Here is a 17,282-nt window from a genome sequence, read left to right as displayed (position 1 = left end):
TTGTTTCCAGGACTGTCACTGACCTCATCTCCTCTGGAGATCTTCCTCCCACAGCTTCCAACTTGATAGTCGCCCAACCTCGGACGGCCCGCTTCTACCTCCTACCCAAAATCCACAAACAGAACTGTCCTGGCAGACCGATCGTGTCAGCCTGTTCCTGCCCCACGGAACTCATTTCTCGTTATCTTGACTCCCTTCTCTCTCCCCTTGTCCAGTCCCTTCCCACCTACATCCGTGATTCCTCTGACACCTTACGTCACATTAACAATTTCCAGTTCCCTGGCCCCAACCGCTTCCTCTTCACCATGGATGTCCAATCCCTCTACACCTCCATCCCCCACCAGGATGGTCTCAGGGCCCTTAGCTTCTTCCTTGAACAGAGGCCCCAACAATCCCCATCCACCACTACTCTCCTCCGTCTGGCTGAACTTGTTCTCACACTGAACAATTTCTCCTTTAACTCCTCTCACTTCCTCCAAATAAAAGGTGTGGCTATGGGTACCCGCATGGGCCCCAACTATGCCTGTCTCTTTATGGGGTATGTGGAACATTCCTTGTTCCAGTCCTACTCCGGCCCCCTCCCACAACTCTTTCTCCGGTACATCGATGATTACTTCGGTGCTGCTTCATGCTCTCGTCGGGACCTGGAAAAATTTATTAATTTTGCTTCCAATCTCCACCCCTCCATCATTTTCACATGGTCCATCTCTGACACTTCTCTTCCCTTCCTTGACCTCTCTGTCTCAATTTCTGATGATAGACTGTCCACCAATATCCATTACAAGCCTACCGACTCCCACAGCTACCTCGACTACAGCTCCTCACACCCCGCTTCTTGTAAAGACTCCATCCCATTCTCTCAGTTCCTTCGCCTCCGTCGCATCTGTTCTGATGACGCTACCTTCAAAAACAGCTCCTCTGACATGTCCTCCTTCTTCCTTAACCGAGGTTTTCCATCCACGGTCGTTGACAGGGCCCTCAACCGTGTCCGGCCCATATCCCGCGCATCCTCCCTCACGCCTTCTCCTCCTTCCCAGAAACATGATAGGGTCCCCCTTGTCCTCACTTATCACCCCACCAGCCTCCGCATTCAAAGGATCATCCTCCGCCATTTCTGCCAACTCCAGCATGATGCCACCACCAAACACATCTTCCCTTCACCCCACCCCGACGGCATTCCGTAGGGATTGTTCCCTCCGGGACACCCTGGTCTACTCCTCCATCACCCCCTACTCCTCAACCCCCACCTATGGCACCTCCCCATGCCAACGCAGAAGATGCAACACCTGCCCCTTCACTTCCTCTCTCCTCACCGTCCAAGGGCCCAAACACTCCTTTCAAGTGAAGCAGCATTTCACTTGCATTTCCCCTAACTTAGTCTACTGCATTCGTTGCTCCCATTGCGGTCTCCTCTACATTGGAGAGACCAAACGCAAACTGGGCGACCGCTTTGCAGAACACCTGCGGTCTGTCCGCAAGAAAGACCCAAACCTCCCTGTCGCTTGCCATTTTAACACTCCACCCTGTTCTCTTGCCCACATGTCTGTCCTTGGCTTGCTGCATTGTTCCAGTGAAGCCCAACGCAAACTGGAGGAACAGCACCTCATCTTCCGACTAGGCACTTTACAGCCTTCCGGGCTGAATATTGAATTCAACAACTTTAGATCTTAAACTCCCCCTCCCCCCATCCCCACCCCGTTTCTCCACCCCCCCCCACCCTTTTTTTCAATAATTTATATAGATTCTTCTTTCCCCACCTATTTCCATTATTTTTAAATCTAAAACTAAAACCTTGTTAGTCTGTCCACCCCACCCCCACTAGAGCTGTACTTTGAGTATCCTGTCTTCCATTCTTAATTAGCACTTTTCTTAGACAAATATCACCACCTTCAACACCTCTTTGATCCTTTTGTCTGTGACATCTTTTGATTATCTGCTCCTATCACTGCTTATCTCCACAATCACCACACCCTCAACTTCTCTCTTCCCACCCCCACCGCGCGCCCCCCCCACCCCCCCCCCCCCCAACCTTAAATCAGTTTATATTTCTCCCTTCTCCTAACTATGCTTCAGTTCTGCCGAAGGGCCATGAAGGCTCAAAACGTTAACTGATTTCTTCTCCGCCGATGCTGCCAGACCTGCTGAGTTTTTCCAGGTAATTCTGTTTTTGAACAAATGTTAGTGTTCATCCTGAAGCCAGCTTCACTAGCATTCAGGCAAAACTCCTGCAAATCAACTTTGATGAACTGGACACTGTGTCTGGATGGCCAAAAACCATCTGCCTGCCAGATTCTGTTTTCTCAACTTTCAAATGGCTAACATTCCAGAGGAGGACAAAGAAAACTCTTCAAAGACACTTGGAAACTCTCTTGGAAGCATGGTAGCACTGACCTTAATGACTAGGAATATCTAGCTGCCATTCACTCAAAACGGCGACAACTTATCCATCAAGCTGTAACGCGTTTGAGTCACAACATCTTGAGATGAGGCAGAATGGCAGCAAAGAGGGGAAGTAAAGGAAACAAATCCTGTGCTCCGGACCCATTACCTGGTAGGATGACCTGCCTCATGTGCCAAAAGATCTGCGGTTCAAGAATTGGCTTGTTCAGTCACATGATGACCAATGGCGAAAACTTGCGACCCTGAGCAGATGCCATCCTCAGGGGGCAACCAATGATGACATGCAAGCAATGACTGCTGCAGGATTCAAACACCAAACGTTTCTGATGCAGATTTCATTGTTCCTCTTATTGAAATGCGGGGCAAAAGGATTACCTTCCTGGTTCTAGCAAGCAGCTTAATAACTAGGTTTAGGCTTAGGCAACTGCATGTGGATTATTGAGCGTGTCAGTGTCAAAACCCAAAAGGGCAAAGAAAGGTGTGAGGAAGAAGTACAATGATGTGAGGATAATCAGCTAGGTCGTTCAGAGATGGAGAGTAATGGAATAGCATTCTGTACTCTCAATTTTATACCTGATAGGTTAAGGCAGGGGTCTCCCATCATTGACCCTGAGGTGCAAGAGGCACTTGAGCCTTGGCATTCCAGCTGAAGGCTTCGGCAACACAGTCCCATATAACATTCTTAGTCACTGGTTTGTCCTGTTTGGTTTCTGTAAGCCTGGAGATTTGGAAAGGGCTGTTATGACCTCTGTTGCCTCATCGCTGGATTAATCCTAAATCAGAACATTATGACATGTCAGTATCAGCAACTTTACCTGGATGGAAAATAAACTTTTCATGAAGTCCTGAGACTCCATGGTACAGACCTGAGACCCAGTGTGGCTGCTTCTGCTAATACCCTGCACTTTAAGCTAGTGCATCAGCTGGCAGAACCAAAGTTGCTTTTGTTCCTGCTGTCATGACTGCTGGTAGACTCAGTTAACTGGTCTGTCTTCTGGGAGAAAGCTTTAGCCACATCATCTATATAGTAGTTTGTGACAAAGTAGCTGATTCCTGTCGAATCTCAGGTTGGTGAATAGAAATTCAAAGCTGTTATCGTCTTTACTTCCAATGGCAAAAATGCTGCTCTAGATAACCACAGCTGGAGATCTTGCTGCACAAAGCAACACTTTGGTTAAATCTCAGCCTCAGCACTGCTCCCTGATGAGCTCTGGGCCACTGTACCTTGTGCAGAAATGCCTCAGAAGTCTGGGCTAATTGTCGGGCTGAGCCTATTACTGCCCCAGCAATTCATCCACATCAGTTCTGCACCACACCATGGTTGATCCTGTAACAATTCTGCTGTTCTTGTGTTTATATAACTCATAGTGTACAAAACGCTCAGCTTCAGGTGGTAAATAGTATTCATAAGATCAGATGTGCCACAAACTCCTTTATCAAAAATAGCTTTGTTGTCCAACTGATGAAGGGGTTGAAACTTCTGAGGACCTTTTGCTTGAATCAAGTCCTGACACAGAAGACTCATTTATTCCACTTTTAGTAAGCTGATTTGCAAACTTGGCCTTTCATATTTACAAGTTCCCCTCTCTTCCAATGGGTGGAAAACAGGTTTGTTTCATTCAGCAACTGGCATTCAAGTTAAAGGCTCTGCCAAAATCCATGAATAGATGGCAAGTGCATAATGAGACGTGGTGAGCTATTGCATTTACAGTTGCACAACTGCCAGCTCAGGTAGAACTGTGCCTGCATCTGCTTCCAATGTCGATGGGGGAGCATAAATTTAATAATTTTTTTTTAAACCAGGTAACAAGGTACAGTTCCCCTCCCCTTCGCACACCCATTTGTCTCACTAGCATCCCTGTAATGACACAAATAACATGTACAAAACTCCTCACTGCGAAATGAACCTGATCCTGAAGTTTGGGAAAGGTTTAGGAGTTGGAGGTCCCATCTCCCTGAACCTCTAGTGGCGAAGTAGAGGTTTCAAGAGTTTTAGGTTGACAATACCTGAATTCCATTTTCATAATGTACAGCTGTATCTTTCTCCATGGGCAGTTCTAGATGTAGGTTTCACATTAATACTGAGTCCTAGTGCTTGGGACCAGCTCCTCCATTTGTTGTACAGCAGAGTCAGCGAGCCACATTTTTGTGAGTCTGTGTTGCCATTAGTTCAGTGCAGATTGGCAAGTTTACAGGACAGAGTGCAGTTCATAGAAATAGTTACAGCACAGAAGGAGGTCACTCAGTCCATCATCTCCATGCCAGGTCTCTGCAAAAGCAACTCAGCTTGTCCCACTACCTCACCATTTCCCTGTAGCACTGCAAATTGTTTCTCTTCAGAAAAAGCCATGATTAAATTTTCCTCCACCACACTCTCAGGCAGTGCATTCTAGGTCCTAACCATTCACCGCACAAATAAATTTGTCTTCATGTCACCTTTGGTTCTTTTGTCATTCCTCTGATTCTCAATCTTTCCGCTAATGGGAACAGTTTCTCCCTATCTACTCTATTCAAACCCCTCACAATTTTGAACACCTTTATCAAATCTCCTCTCAACCTTCTCTGCTCTAAGGAGAACAGCCCCAGTTTTTCCAAGCTATCCATGTAACTAAAATCCCTCAACCCTGAACCATTCTTGTGAATCTTTTCTACACACTTTCTAATGCTGTCAAATCCTTCCTAAGGTGTGGTGCCCAGAATTGGACACAATATTCCAGTTGAGGTCGAACCAGTATTTTATAAAGATTCACCATAACTTCCTTTCTTTTGTACTCTATGCATCAATTTTCAAAGCCCAGGATTCTGTATGCCTTATTAATCACTTTTCAACCTGCCCTGCCACCTTCAATGGTTTGTGCACATATTCCCCCAGGTCCTGTGGCTTAGTGGTAATGTCACTGGACCAATAATCCTGAGGCCCAGTGTTATGACCTTTGCAGTTGATAAAGCAGAGTTATTTTTAAAATCCCAGAGGGAAACTTTAAACAACTGCCTTAAGCAATAATTTTAAGTGTTATGTTCGAGATGTGACTCTAAACTTGGGAATCAGACCACTAGTTCTCGAGGCTTTACATTAAACTAAAATGAAACATTTTATTCATTTACACGGGTTAAAATATATGTACACATGGCTACAAATTACTACCATTATAACTTTTAATAGGTTCCCAAACTAACCTCCATTAAGGCAACAGCAACTCATTGACTTAACCAAATGCCAGGCAAAGCATTTTCACCTTACGGATTCAAAATGAGGTTCCTTTCACTGTGGAGCCAGTTGGAGGCTTGCAGTTGCCTTTTGATCTTAAATTGCCTCTGCCTGCACACCCAAAAACTACTAAAGTTATACCTACCACCACTGATTGAATTCAAATTCTCATTGTATCACCAGTCTCTCTGAACTTTACCTTTTAATAATGAAATCCCTTTCATAGTACCAATTTTATTAGTAATATAAACATATGGCTTGGTACCTGCTAGAAAGGCATCAAGTTTTCACCCCACTTCTTGAATACTCTATTCAAAAAATGCAAATACATGCTATCTCTCTTACATATCAAAGTACCCAGACTAGCTAGCTTTACTCCAATTAGTAATTGGAGTAAATTATTTTAATTTACTCCAGAGTAAACTATTTTAAAAGAAAAATATTTTACAAAATATTATATACATTAATAGCTTCATGACACCCAGGCTAATGCTCTGGGGCACGGGTTCAAATTCTACCACTGCAACTAGTGAAATTAAATTCAATTAATAAAATCAGCAATGGAAAGCTAGCCTCAGAAATGGTGGCCATGAAATTATCATTGATTGTTGTAAAAACCCATCTGGTTCACTAATGTCCTTTAGGGAAGGAGATCCGCCATCCTTACCTCCAGGCCTATAGCAATGTGATTAACTCTTAACTGTTCTCAAGGGCAATCAGAGATGGGCAACAAATATTGGCCTTCCTACATCCCATGAACAAATACTTAAATCCCCAGGTCCCCCTGCTCCAGAATTCCCATTAGAAATGTATCCTTCATTTTGTTGAACAACATCCTTGTTGTTCCTACCAAAATGTATCACTTCACAATTTTCCACATTAAATTTCATCTTTAATTTGTCTGCCTATTCTACCAACCTGTATACGTCCTCTGGAAGTCTATCACTGCCCTCCTCACGGTTCACAATACTCCTAAGTCTTGTGTCATCTTAAAATTTTGAAATTATGTTCTGCATACCCAAATATAGGTCATTAATATAGATCAAGAAAAACAGTGGTGTGAATATGTACCTCTGAGGAACTCCAAAACATACATTCCCAAATCTGAAGCACAATTGTTCACCATTGGTCTCTGTTTCCTGTCACTCAGCCAACTTCATATCCATGCTGTTACTGTCCCTTTTATTCCATGAGCTTCAACTTTGCAGTTGAGTCAAGGTGAAAGACAAACTCACTGCACTGCAAAAGAGGCCTGAATTGAGAGAACTGTTTCTATACAAACAGGCTCAACAAGGACATTCCCAATATTAACTTGTGCTGAACAAGGTTTTAATGAGTTTTTTTTTGTTCCTTCCACCACATGTGTCATTTCTATGTCAGTACTCTACAAAGAGACAGAAATCACCTTTAAATGATACTTATACTGTTTTAAAGGAAGTTACAGAAATGGACAGACTTCCACACCCATTTACGAACAGTATCTTATGTGGTACAGGAATGATGCTCTGTAGATTACACTTTGATGAAAGTACAAGCTGTAACATATCCAAAAGTTAAAAATATAAAGTATGTTAGGAGTCAAGACAACAGGAAGAGGCTGTAAATTGTCAGCAGAAATATTTGGCCAAAACTTATCTTGAAATAGCCCTTAGGTACTTCAAATCTGCTGTCATCACCCTCTCCACAAAAAAACAGCCCTTGACCCCTTCATCCTCACAAACTACCAGCCCACCTTGAACATCTTTATCATTACCCTCTCCACAAAAAAACAGCCCTTGACCCCTTCATCCTCACAAACTACCAGCCCACCTTGAACCTCTTTATCCTCCAAAGTCCTTTAACATGTTGTCTTCTCCAAGGTTTGTGTCTATCATTCTCAGAAGCTCTTGTTTGAACCCCTCCAATCAGGCTACTGCCCCGTTATAATACCAAAATGGCTTTCACAAAAATCACAAATGATATCCTATTGTTTCTAATCGTGTATGTGATTAGGAGTCACTGGCAAGGCCAGATTTATTGCCCATCCCTAGATGTTCTTGAGAAGGTGATGATGAACCACCTTAAGAACATAAGAAATAGGACCATTCAGCCCTTCAGACCTGCTCAGTCAATCAATAAGATCATGGCTGATCTGATTGTGGCCTCAGTTCCACTTTCCTGCCTGTTCCCCATAGTCCTTGACTCTTTTGGAGCTCAAATGTCTAACTCAGCCTTGAATATATTCAATGACACAGCCTCAAGGGATAGAGAATTCCAAAGATTATTGGCCCTCTGAGAGAAGAAATTCCTCCACATCTCCATCTTGAATGGAAGACTCCTTATTCTGCAATTGTGGCCCCTAGTTCTAGATTCCCCCACGAGGCGAAATATCTTCTCAGCATCTACCCTGTCAAGCCTCAGGATCTTTTATGTTTCAATAAGATCACCTCTCATTCTGCAAAACACCTATAGGCCCAACCTGCTCAACCTCTCCTCATAAGACAATCCCTTCATCCCAGGAATCAGCCTGGTGAGCCTTCTCTGAACTACTTCCAATGCAAGTATATCCTTCCTTAAATAAAGAGATCAAAACTGTATGCAGTAATAGAGCCATAGAGTCAAAGAGGTCTACAGCACAGAAAAAGGCCCTTCGGCCCATTGAGTCTGCGCCGGTAAAACAAATATCTAACTATTCTAATCCCATTTTCCAGCACTAGGCCCATAGCTTTGTATGCCATGGCATCGCAAGTGCACATCCAAATACTTCTTAAAAGTTATAAGGGTTTCTGCCTCTACCACCCTTTCAGGCAGTGAGTTCCAGATTCCCACCACCCTCTGGGTGAAAAAATTCTTCCTCACATCTCCTCTAAACCTCCTGTCCCTTACCTTAAATCTATGCCCCCTGGTTATTGATCCCTCCACTAAGGGGAAAAGCTCCTTCCTGTCTACCCTATCTAACCCCCTCATAATTTTATACACTTCAATCATGTCTCCCCTCAATCTCCTCTGCTCCAGGGAAAATAACTCCAGTCTATCCAATCTTTCCTCATAACTAAAACTCTCCAGCCCAGGCAACATCCTGGTAAATCTCCTCTGCGCTCTCTCTAGTGCAATCACATCCTTCCTATAATGCGGATTCCAGAACTGCACGCAATACTCTAGCTGTGGCCTAACCAGCATTTTATACAGTTACAGCATAACCTCCCTGCCCTTATATTCTATGCCTCAGCTAATAAAGGCAAGAAATGATTTCACCAACACCCTGTACAATTGTAATAATAATTCCCTCCTTTTGTACTCCGTCCTCCTTGCAATAAAAGCCAACGTTCCATTTGCTTTCCTAATCACTTGTTGTACCTGAATGCTAACACTTTGTGTTACCCTAAAAGGAAAAAGCAGTAAAATTTGGAAATGAAGGTACCAATAAAACTTATCAGAACTCACCTTGTACACCTTAAAATGGAACTCTAGTATTACTGGTGTCAGTATTCCTGATTTTTGCTGTGATTTGAAAATTTTGAACTGATTTTTCTCTCTCGTCTCTGTATCACAGCATTCTGTAGTCTCTTGCAATGTAATACTATTTTGCTTTTCTATTCCTCCTACCAAAGTAGATAACCTCACATTTTCCCACATTATACTCCATTGCCAAATTTTTACCCACTCACTTAACCTGTCTATATCCTTTTGCCGACACTTAGTGTTCTCCACGCAACTTGATTTCCCACTTATCTTTCTATCATCAGCAACTTTGGCTACAATACACTCTGTCCCTTCATCCATGGCATTAATATAGATTGTAAATAGTTGAGCCCCAAGGGCTGATCGCTGTGGCACTCCACTATTAACCGTTTGCCAACCTGAAAATGATCCATTTATCCTGACTCCCTGTTTCCTGTTAATTAGCCAATCCTCTATCCATGCTCCCCAACACCATGAGCTCTTGTGTGGTAACTTGCACCTTATTAAATGCCTTTTGGAAATCCAAGTATACTACGTTTACTGGTTTCCCTCTGTGCAGCCTGGTTGTTACACCCTCAATGAACTTTAATTAAGTTTGTTTGTTAAACACAATTTCCCTTTCATAAAACCATGCTGACTCTGCTTGTTTGTATTATGATATTTTAAATGTCCTGCTACTGCTTTCTTAACAATGGATTCCAGCATTTCCGAATGACAGGCGTTAGGCTAACTGGTCTACAGTTACTTGCTTTTTGTCTCCCTCCTTTCTTGAATAGAGGCATTACATTTGCAGTTTTCCAATCTGCTTTGACCTTTGCAGAATCTAGGGAATTTTGGAAGATTACAACCAATATATCCACTATCTCTGCAGCCACTTCTTCTAAGACTCTAGGATGCAGGTCAACAGACCCAGGAAACTTGTCAACCTTTAGTCCCATTAGGCTTTCCAGTGCTTATTCTCTAATGATCGTGGCATCTTCTTGGATTGCTTCAGGCTTTGTGATGTAGATACACCAACAGTGTAGGGAGTTCCAGAATTGTGACCCAGCTTCAATGAAGGAACAGTGATATATTTCCAAGTTAGGAAGGTGTGGAGGGAACTTTCAGCTGTAGGTATTTCTATCTTCTTCTAGGTGGTAGAAGTTGTGGGTTTGGAAGGTGTTCTCGAAGAAGCCTGGGCAATTGCTGAAGTGCATCTTGTATATAGTACAAACTGCATCCATGGTGTTGCAGTGATGGAGGGAGTAAATGTTTAAGGAGTTGGATGGGGTGCAAAAAGTCAGCTGCTTGGTCCTGGTTGACATCAAGCTTCTTGTGTGTTGTTGGATTTGTACTCATCCAGGAAAGTGAGAAGTATTGCATTAAAAAGCTAGATAAACTAATTAATCTACAGAATTAGAATAATCGATTGAACAATAATTTTAACTAATTTTAAGTAAGTAAACAATTAGATAGACATGGCAGGATAAGTGGTGTGCTGTAGCATTCTGGATGGCATTGAGTCCTAGAGGATCAAATCTTCACTAAGTGTCTGCTACTTGAAGAACTTGAGCTAGAGTTGAGGGGCATCAGAGGAGGTGAAAGTTACCTGGATACCTTATTTTGGGAGGCTGTCAAACCCCTTATGTTAAGTAGTACTTTGGAGTTGGTCAGTGGTCAGGGGTGTCACTGCTAGTCAGACAGGTAGGAGGATCCAAGATGCAGTGATGGATCTGTCCTTGACTTTGACCAAGAGGCACAAAATACTTGCTGCCTGTGGAGATGAGAATAAGGACTGCAAAATGAATAGGAAAACTGACCATAGCACCAAGTTGCAGGGTACAATTCAAGGTGGAGGATGTGAAATGAATGAGGCAGTGATAGGGATAGTGATAGTCAGGGAATAGAAATCGTTCTCTGCAGCTGAGAACAGGAGATCTGAAGGTTATGTTGTGTGTCTGATACCAGGGTTCAGGACATCTCATCATGGCTGGAAAATAGGTTGGAATGGAAGGGGGAGGACACAGATGTTGTGGCCCATGTAAGAACCAATGACAGAGGTAAAAGTAAGAATGGGAATAGGGAGTGAGTTTCAGGAACTGGGTTTCAAATTAATAAACAGAACCTCAGGGTAAAAATCTCGGGATTACTAGTTGATCACACACAAATTGGCATAGTGCCAGCAGATTAAATGATTAAACATGTGGCTCAAAGACCGGTGTGGGAAGAAAGGGTTTTGATTCATGGGGCACTGGCACCAGTACTGGGGAAAGAGGGAGCTGTTCCATTGGGATGGGTGCCACTTAAACTGAACCAGGATCAGTGTCCTGGCGAAACCTATACTAGGACTGTGGATGGGGCTTTAAACGAAAAGGGCAGGGAAGGGTCAGCTGAAGGGAGATTCAGAAAACAAGGGAAAAGTCGAGGCAATAAAAGCAGTGTAATGATTTAGGTAAAGAAAATTCAGAGTGGGACAGGAAGGAACAGAGAGTTTAGCGGTAATAGTGCATTAGCAAATAAGGTCCATACAAAGAATAACGCGAAAAAAATTAAAGGCTCTGAACCTGAATGCACGAAACATTCATAATAGGATAGACAAAAAAGCAGCACAAATAGGGATAAATGTTTAGGTCTAATTTTTAAAAATTCATTCATGCGATGTAGGCGTCACTGGCTAGGCCAGCATTTATTATTCATCCCTAATTGACCTTGAGAAGGTGGTGGTGGCTGCCTTCTTGAACCGCTGCTGTCCATGTGGTGTAGGAACACCCACAGTGCTGTTAGGGAGGAAGTTCCAGGATTTTGACCCAGGGACAGTGAAGGAACGGCGATATATTTCCAAGTCAGGATGGTGAGTGGATTGGAGGGGAACTTCCAGGTGGTGGTGTTCCCATGTACCTGCTGCCCTTGTCCTTCTAGGTGGTAGTGGTCGTGGGTTTGGAAAATGCTGTCTAAGGTACATTGGTGAGTTCCTGCAGTGCATCTTGTAGATGTTAGACTTTGCTGCCATTGTGCAGCAGTAGTAGAAAGAGTGAATGCTTGTGGATGGGGTGCCAGTCAAATGGGTTGCTTTATCCTGGATGGTGTCAAGCTTCTTGAGTGTTGCTGGAGCTGTACTCATCCAGAAAAGTGAAGAGTGTTCCAGCACACTTCCGACCTGTGCCTTGTAGATGGTGGACAAGATTTGGGGAGTCAGGAGGCGAGTTACTCACCACAGGATTCCTAGCCTTTGAACTGCTCTTGTAGCCACAGTATTTAAATGGCCAGTCCAGTTCAGCTTCTGGTCAATGGTACCCCCAGGATGTTCATAGTGGGCGATTCAGTGATGGTAATGCCATTGAAAATTGAGGAGCAATGGTTAGATTCTCTCTTGTTGAAGATGGTCATTGCCTGACACTTGTGTGGCTCTATTGTTACTTGCCACTTGTCAGGCCAAGCCTGGATATTGTTCAGGTCTTCCTCCGATTCCTCTTATGCCCTATATCATATCGACAGTTTCCAATTCCCTGGCCCCAACTGCCTCCTCTTCACCACGGACATCCAATCCCTCTACACCTCCATCCCCCACCAGGATGGTCTGAGGGCTCTCCGCTTCTTCCTTTAACAGAGGCCCGAACAATCCCCATCCACCACCACTCTCCTCCGTCTGACTGAACTTGTTCTCTCACTGAACAATTTCTCCTTGAACTTGTCTCACTTCCTCCAAATAAAAGATGTGGCTATGGGTACCTGCATGAGCCCCAGTTATGCCTGTCTCTTTATGGGGTATGTAGAACATTCCTTGTTCCAGTCCTACTCAGGCCCCCTCCTACAACTCTTCCTCTGGTACATTGATGACTGTTTCAGTGCCGCTTCATGCTCTCATCTGGACCTGGAAAAATTTATTAATTTTTGCTTCCAATTTCCACCCCTCCATCACTTTCACATGGTCCATCACTGACACTTCCCTTCCCTTCCTTGACCTCTCTGTCTCAATTTCTGGTGATAGACTGTCTACCAATATTCATTACAAGCCTACCGACTCCCACAGCTAGCTCGGCTACAACTCCTCACACCCTCCTTCCTGTAAGGACGCCATCCCATTCTCTCATTTCTTTCGCCTCCGCCGATGATGCCACTTTCCAAAACAGTGCTTCTGACATGTCTTCCTTCTTCCTTAACCGAGGTTTTCCACCCATGGTGGTTGACAGGGCCTTCAACCGTGTCTGACCCATCTCCTGCACATCCACCCTCACACCTTCCTCTCCCTCCCAGAACCATGATAGGGTCCCCCTTTTCCTCACTTATCACCCCACAGCCTCCGCATTCAAAGTATCATCCTCTGCCATTTCTGCCAACTCCAGCATGATGCCACCACCAAACACATCTTCCCTTCACCCCTCCTGTTGGCATTCCGTAGAGACCGTTCCCTCTGGGACACCCTGGTCCACTCCTCCATCACCCCCTTCACCTCAACCCCCTCCCACGGCACCTTCCCATGCAACCGCAGAAGATGCAACACTTGCCCCTTTACTCCCCCACTCCTCGCCGTCCAAGGGCCCAAACACTCCTTTCAAGTGAAGCAGCATTTTATTTCATTCCTTTTATCGAAATAATTGATTTTTAAAATTTCACTTTTTAATAGAGTAATCTGGGATTCTGGCATTACAATAATTTCTCAAATTTATGAGGGAAATATAAACTTAATCCACAAAACCTAATATTGGATAATTTTATTTTGATAGTCAAATTGTCTATGAGATGGCTTTTTGGAGCAGCTTGTGGTGGAGCCCACTAGGGAACAGGCAATTCTAGATTTAGTGATGTGTAATGAGGCAGATTTGATAAGGGAGCTTAAGGTGAAGGAACCCTTAGGAGGACGTGACCATAATATGATAGAATTTACCCTGCAATTTGGGAGGAAAAAGCTGGAATCAGATGTAACGGTATTACAGTTGAATAAAGGCAACTACAGAGGCATGAGGGAGCAGCTGGCCAGAATTGACTGGGAGTTGAGCCTAGCAGGAAAGACAAGTGGAACAGCAATGGCAGGAGTTTCTGGGAGTAATTTGGGAGACACAGCAAAAATTCATCCCTAGGAAGAAGAAGCATACTAAAGAGAGGTCGAGGCAACCATGGCTGACAAGGGAAGTCAGGGACAGCATAAAAGCAAAAGAGAAAGCATACAATGCGGCGAAGAGCAGTGGGAAGCCATGGGATCGGGAAGCCTACAAAGACCAACAGAGGACAACTAAAAAAGAAAGAAGGAGGGAGAAGATTAAATATGAGGGTAAACTAGCCAGTAATATAAAAGAAGATTGCAAGAGTTTTTTTAGATATATAAAGGGTAAGAGAGAGGCAAAAGTGGACATTGGGCTGCTGGAAAATGACGCTGGAGAAGTAGTAGTGGGGAACAAAGAAATGGCAGAGGAACTGAATAGGTACTTTGCGTCGGTCTTCACGGTGGAAGACACGAGTAACATCCCCAAAGTTCAAGAGAGTCGGGAGGCAGAGGTGAGTATGGTGGTCATTACCAAGGAGAAGGTGCTAGGAACACTGAAAGGTCTGAAGGTGGATAAATCACCTAGACCAGATGGATTACACCCCAGAGTTCTGAAGGAGATAGCTGAAGAGATAGTGGAGGCGTTAGTGGTGATCTTTCAGGAATCACTGGAGTCAGGGAGGGTCCCAGAGGACTGGAAAATCGCTAATGTAACCCCCCTGTTTAAGAAGGGAGTGAGGCAAAAGACGGGAAATTACAGGTCGATTAGCCTGACCTCAGTCGTTGTTAAGATTTTAGAGTCCATTATTGAGGATGAGATTCCAATACTTGGAAGTGCATGGTAAAATCGGGCAAAGTCAGCATGGTTTCATCAAGGGGAGGTCATGCCTGACAAATCTGTTAGAATTCTTTGAGGAGGTAATGAGTCGGTTAGACAAAGGAGAGCCAATGGATGTTATCTACTTGGACTTCCAGAAGGCCTTTGACAAGGTGCCGCACAGGAGGCTGCTCAGTAAGATAAGAGCCCATGGTGTTAGAGGCAAGGTATTAGCATGGATAGAAGATTGGCTGTCTGGCAGGAGGCAGAGAGTGGTGATAAGGGGGTCCTTCTCAGGATGGCGGCCGGTGACTAGTGGAGTTCCGCAGGGGTCAGTGTTGGGACCACAACTTTTCACTTTATACATTAATGATCTAGATGAAGGAACTGAGGGCATCCTGGCTAAGTTTGCATGATACAAAGATAGATGGAGGGACAGGTAGTATTGAGGAGGCGGGGAGGCTGCAGAAGGATTTGGGCAGGTTAGGAGAATGGGCAAAGAAGTGGCAGATGGAATACAGCGTGGGGAAGTGTGAGGTCATGCACTTTGGTAGGAAGAATAGAGGCATGGACTATTTTCTAAATGGGGAGAGAATTCAGAAATCTGGAGTGCAAAGGGACTTGGGAGTCCTAGTCCAGGATTCTCTTAAGGTTAACTTGCAGGTTGAGTCGGTAGTTAGGAAGGCAAATGCAATGTTGGCATTTATTTCGAGAGGACTAGAATATAAAAGCAGGGATGTGCTGCTGAGGCTTTATAAGGCTCTGGTCAGACCACATTTAGAATATTGTGAGCAATTTTGGGCCCCGTATCTCAGAAAGGATGTGCTGGCCCTGGAAAGCGTCCAGAGGAGGTTCACGAGAATGATCCCAAGAATGAAAGGCTTAACATATGAGGAACGTTTGAGGACTCTGGGTCTATACTCGATGGAGTTTAGAAGGATGAGGGGGGATTTGATTGAAACTTACAGAATACTGAAAGAACAAAATAAAAACAGAATTACCTGGAAAAACTCAGCAGGTCTGGCAGCATCGGCGGAGAAGAAAAGAGTTGACGTTTCGATCCTCATGGCCCTTCAACAGAACAATACTGAAAGGCCTGGATAGAGTGGACGTGGGGAAGATGTTTCCATTAGTAGGAGAGACTAGGACCCGAGGGCACAGCCTTAGAGTAAAGGGAAGACCTTTTAGAACAGAGATGAGGAGAAACTTCTTTAGCCAGAGAATGGTGAATCTATGGAATTCATTGCCACAGAAGGCTGTGGAGGCCAGGTCATTGAGTGTATTTAAGACCGAGATAGATAGGTTCTTGATTGGTAAGGGGATCAAAGGTTACAGGGAGAAGGCAGGAGAATGGGGTTGAGAAACTTATCAGCCATGATTGAATGGCGGAGCAGACTCGATGGGCCAATTGGCCTAATTTCTGCTCCTATGTCTTATGGTCTTATTGTCTAAATCTCATTATTCCAGACTGGCAATTAAATCAACAACACTTCTGTGCCTGTTAAAATCCCAATTACAAATTGTTGAAAAAGTACATATTATGGACTATGACTGCATACAGTATCAGAATAATGAAGCCCATATTTTCCCCTCAGAATCATTCACTAATATCGCAGCTCAGTCTCTTCCATCTATCAATCTCAATTATGAAACCAAAGCATTTTGAAATGATAGATTTGTTACAGATACATAGCCGCCAAGAAAATTAAATATTGCCCACAAGATAATTTTTGGAGCAAATTTGTGCACTATTAAATTAGAGGGCTTATGTTTGAAATCTCTGTCACAGCTATGGGAAAAATGATGAAATAAATTGACGTGCCATCCTTTATGGAAATGATCATTTGCGCTCTGAAAGTTTCTATGAGCCAGTTACAAAATTATTATTATTATTTGTGTTAAAGGGTGCTCAACTCATATTCTCAGAACAACAACAGAAGCATGGTGATAAAAAATGCTAAAAACATCAATGTAGAAATATACAATTTTTTGAATGTTTAATGCTGAATGAATCTTTTAAAGAGCCATTTATCAGCAAACTGCAATCCACTGAATCATTAGAAGTGAATGCTCTGTATGTGGTTACATCTCATAAAGCATTCTGACATTAATACAAGGAGGTGGATACTGTGTTGTACCTTTCAATGTGAAGGGAATGAGATTGGTGTCATTGTTGGCTGCTTTCAACCGAGACTAAGACACCACTCAAGGGGAAGAGTTGTCCCAAGCTTTGGAACACATTGTCAGTCAGCAGAGAGAAAAATCGAAGGAAACCGAAAAATAAAACCCAGGGTCCACATTTGAAAAGCTGTAGTCAGATGCTCTTTGGAAAATTGATTCAATGCAGATTATTTAAAATGTCGGTTCTGCATTTTTGACTAATCAGAAAGCTCCTGGGTGATCTCGTGGTGATAAAGGCATTGAGGTTTCACAAGAGGTGCGGGAGTAGAGCGAGA

The sequence above is a fragment of the Cetorhinus maximus genome, chromosome 2 (assembly GCF_964194155.1).
Source record: "Cetorhinus maximus chromosome 2, sCetMax3.hap1.1, whole genome shotgun sequence".
In the NCBI taxonomy this organism is placed as follows: domain Eukaryota; kingdom Metazoa; phylum Chordata; class Chondrichthyes; order Lamniformes; family Cetorhinidae; genus Cetorhinus; species Cetorhinus maximus.
This window is presented reverse-complemented; position numbering follows the sequence as displayed.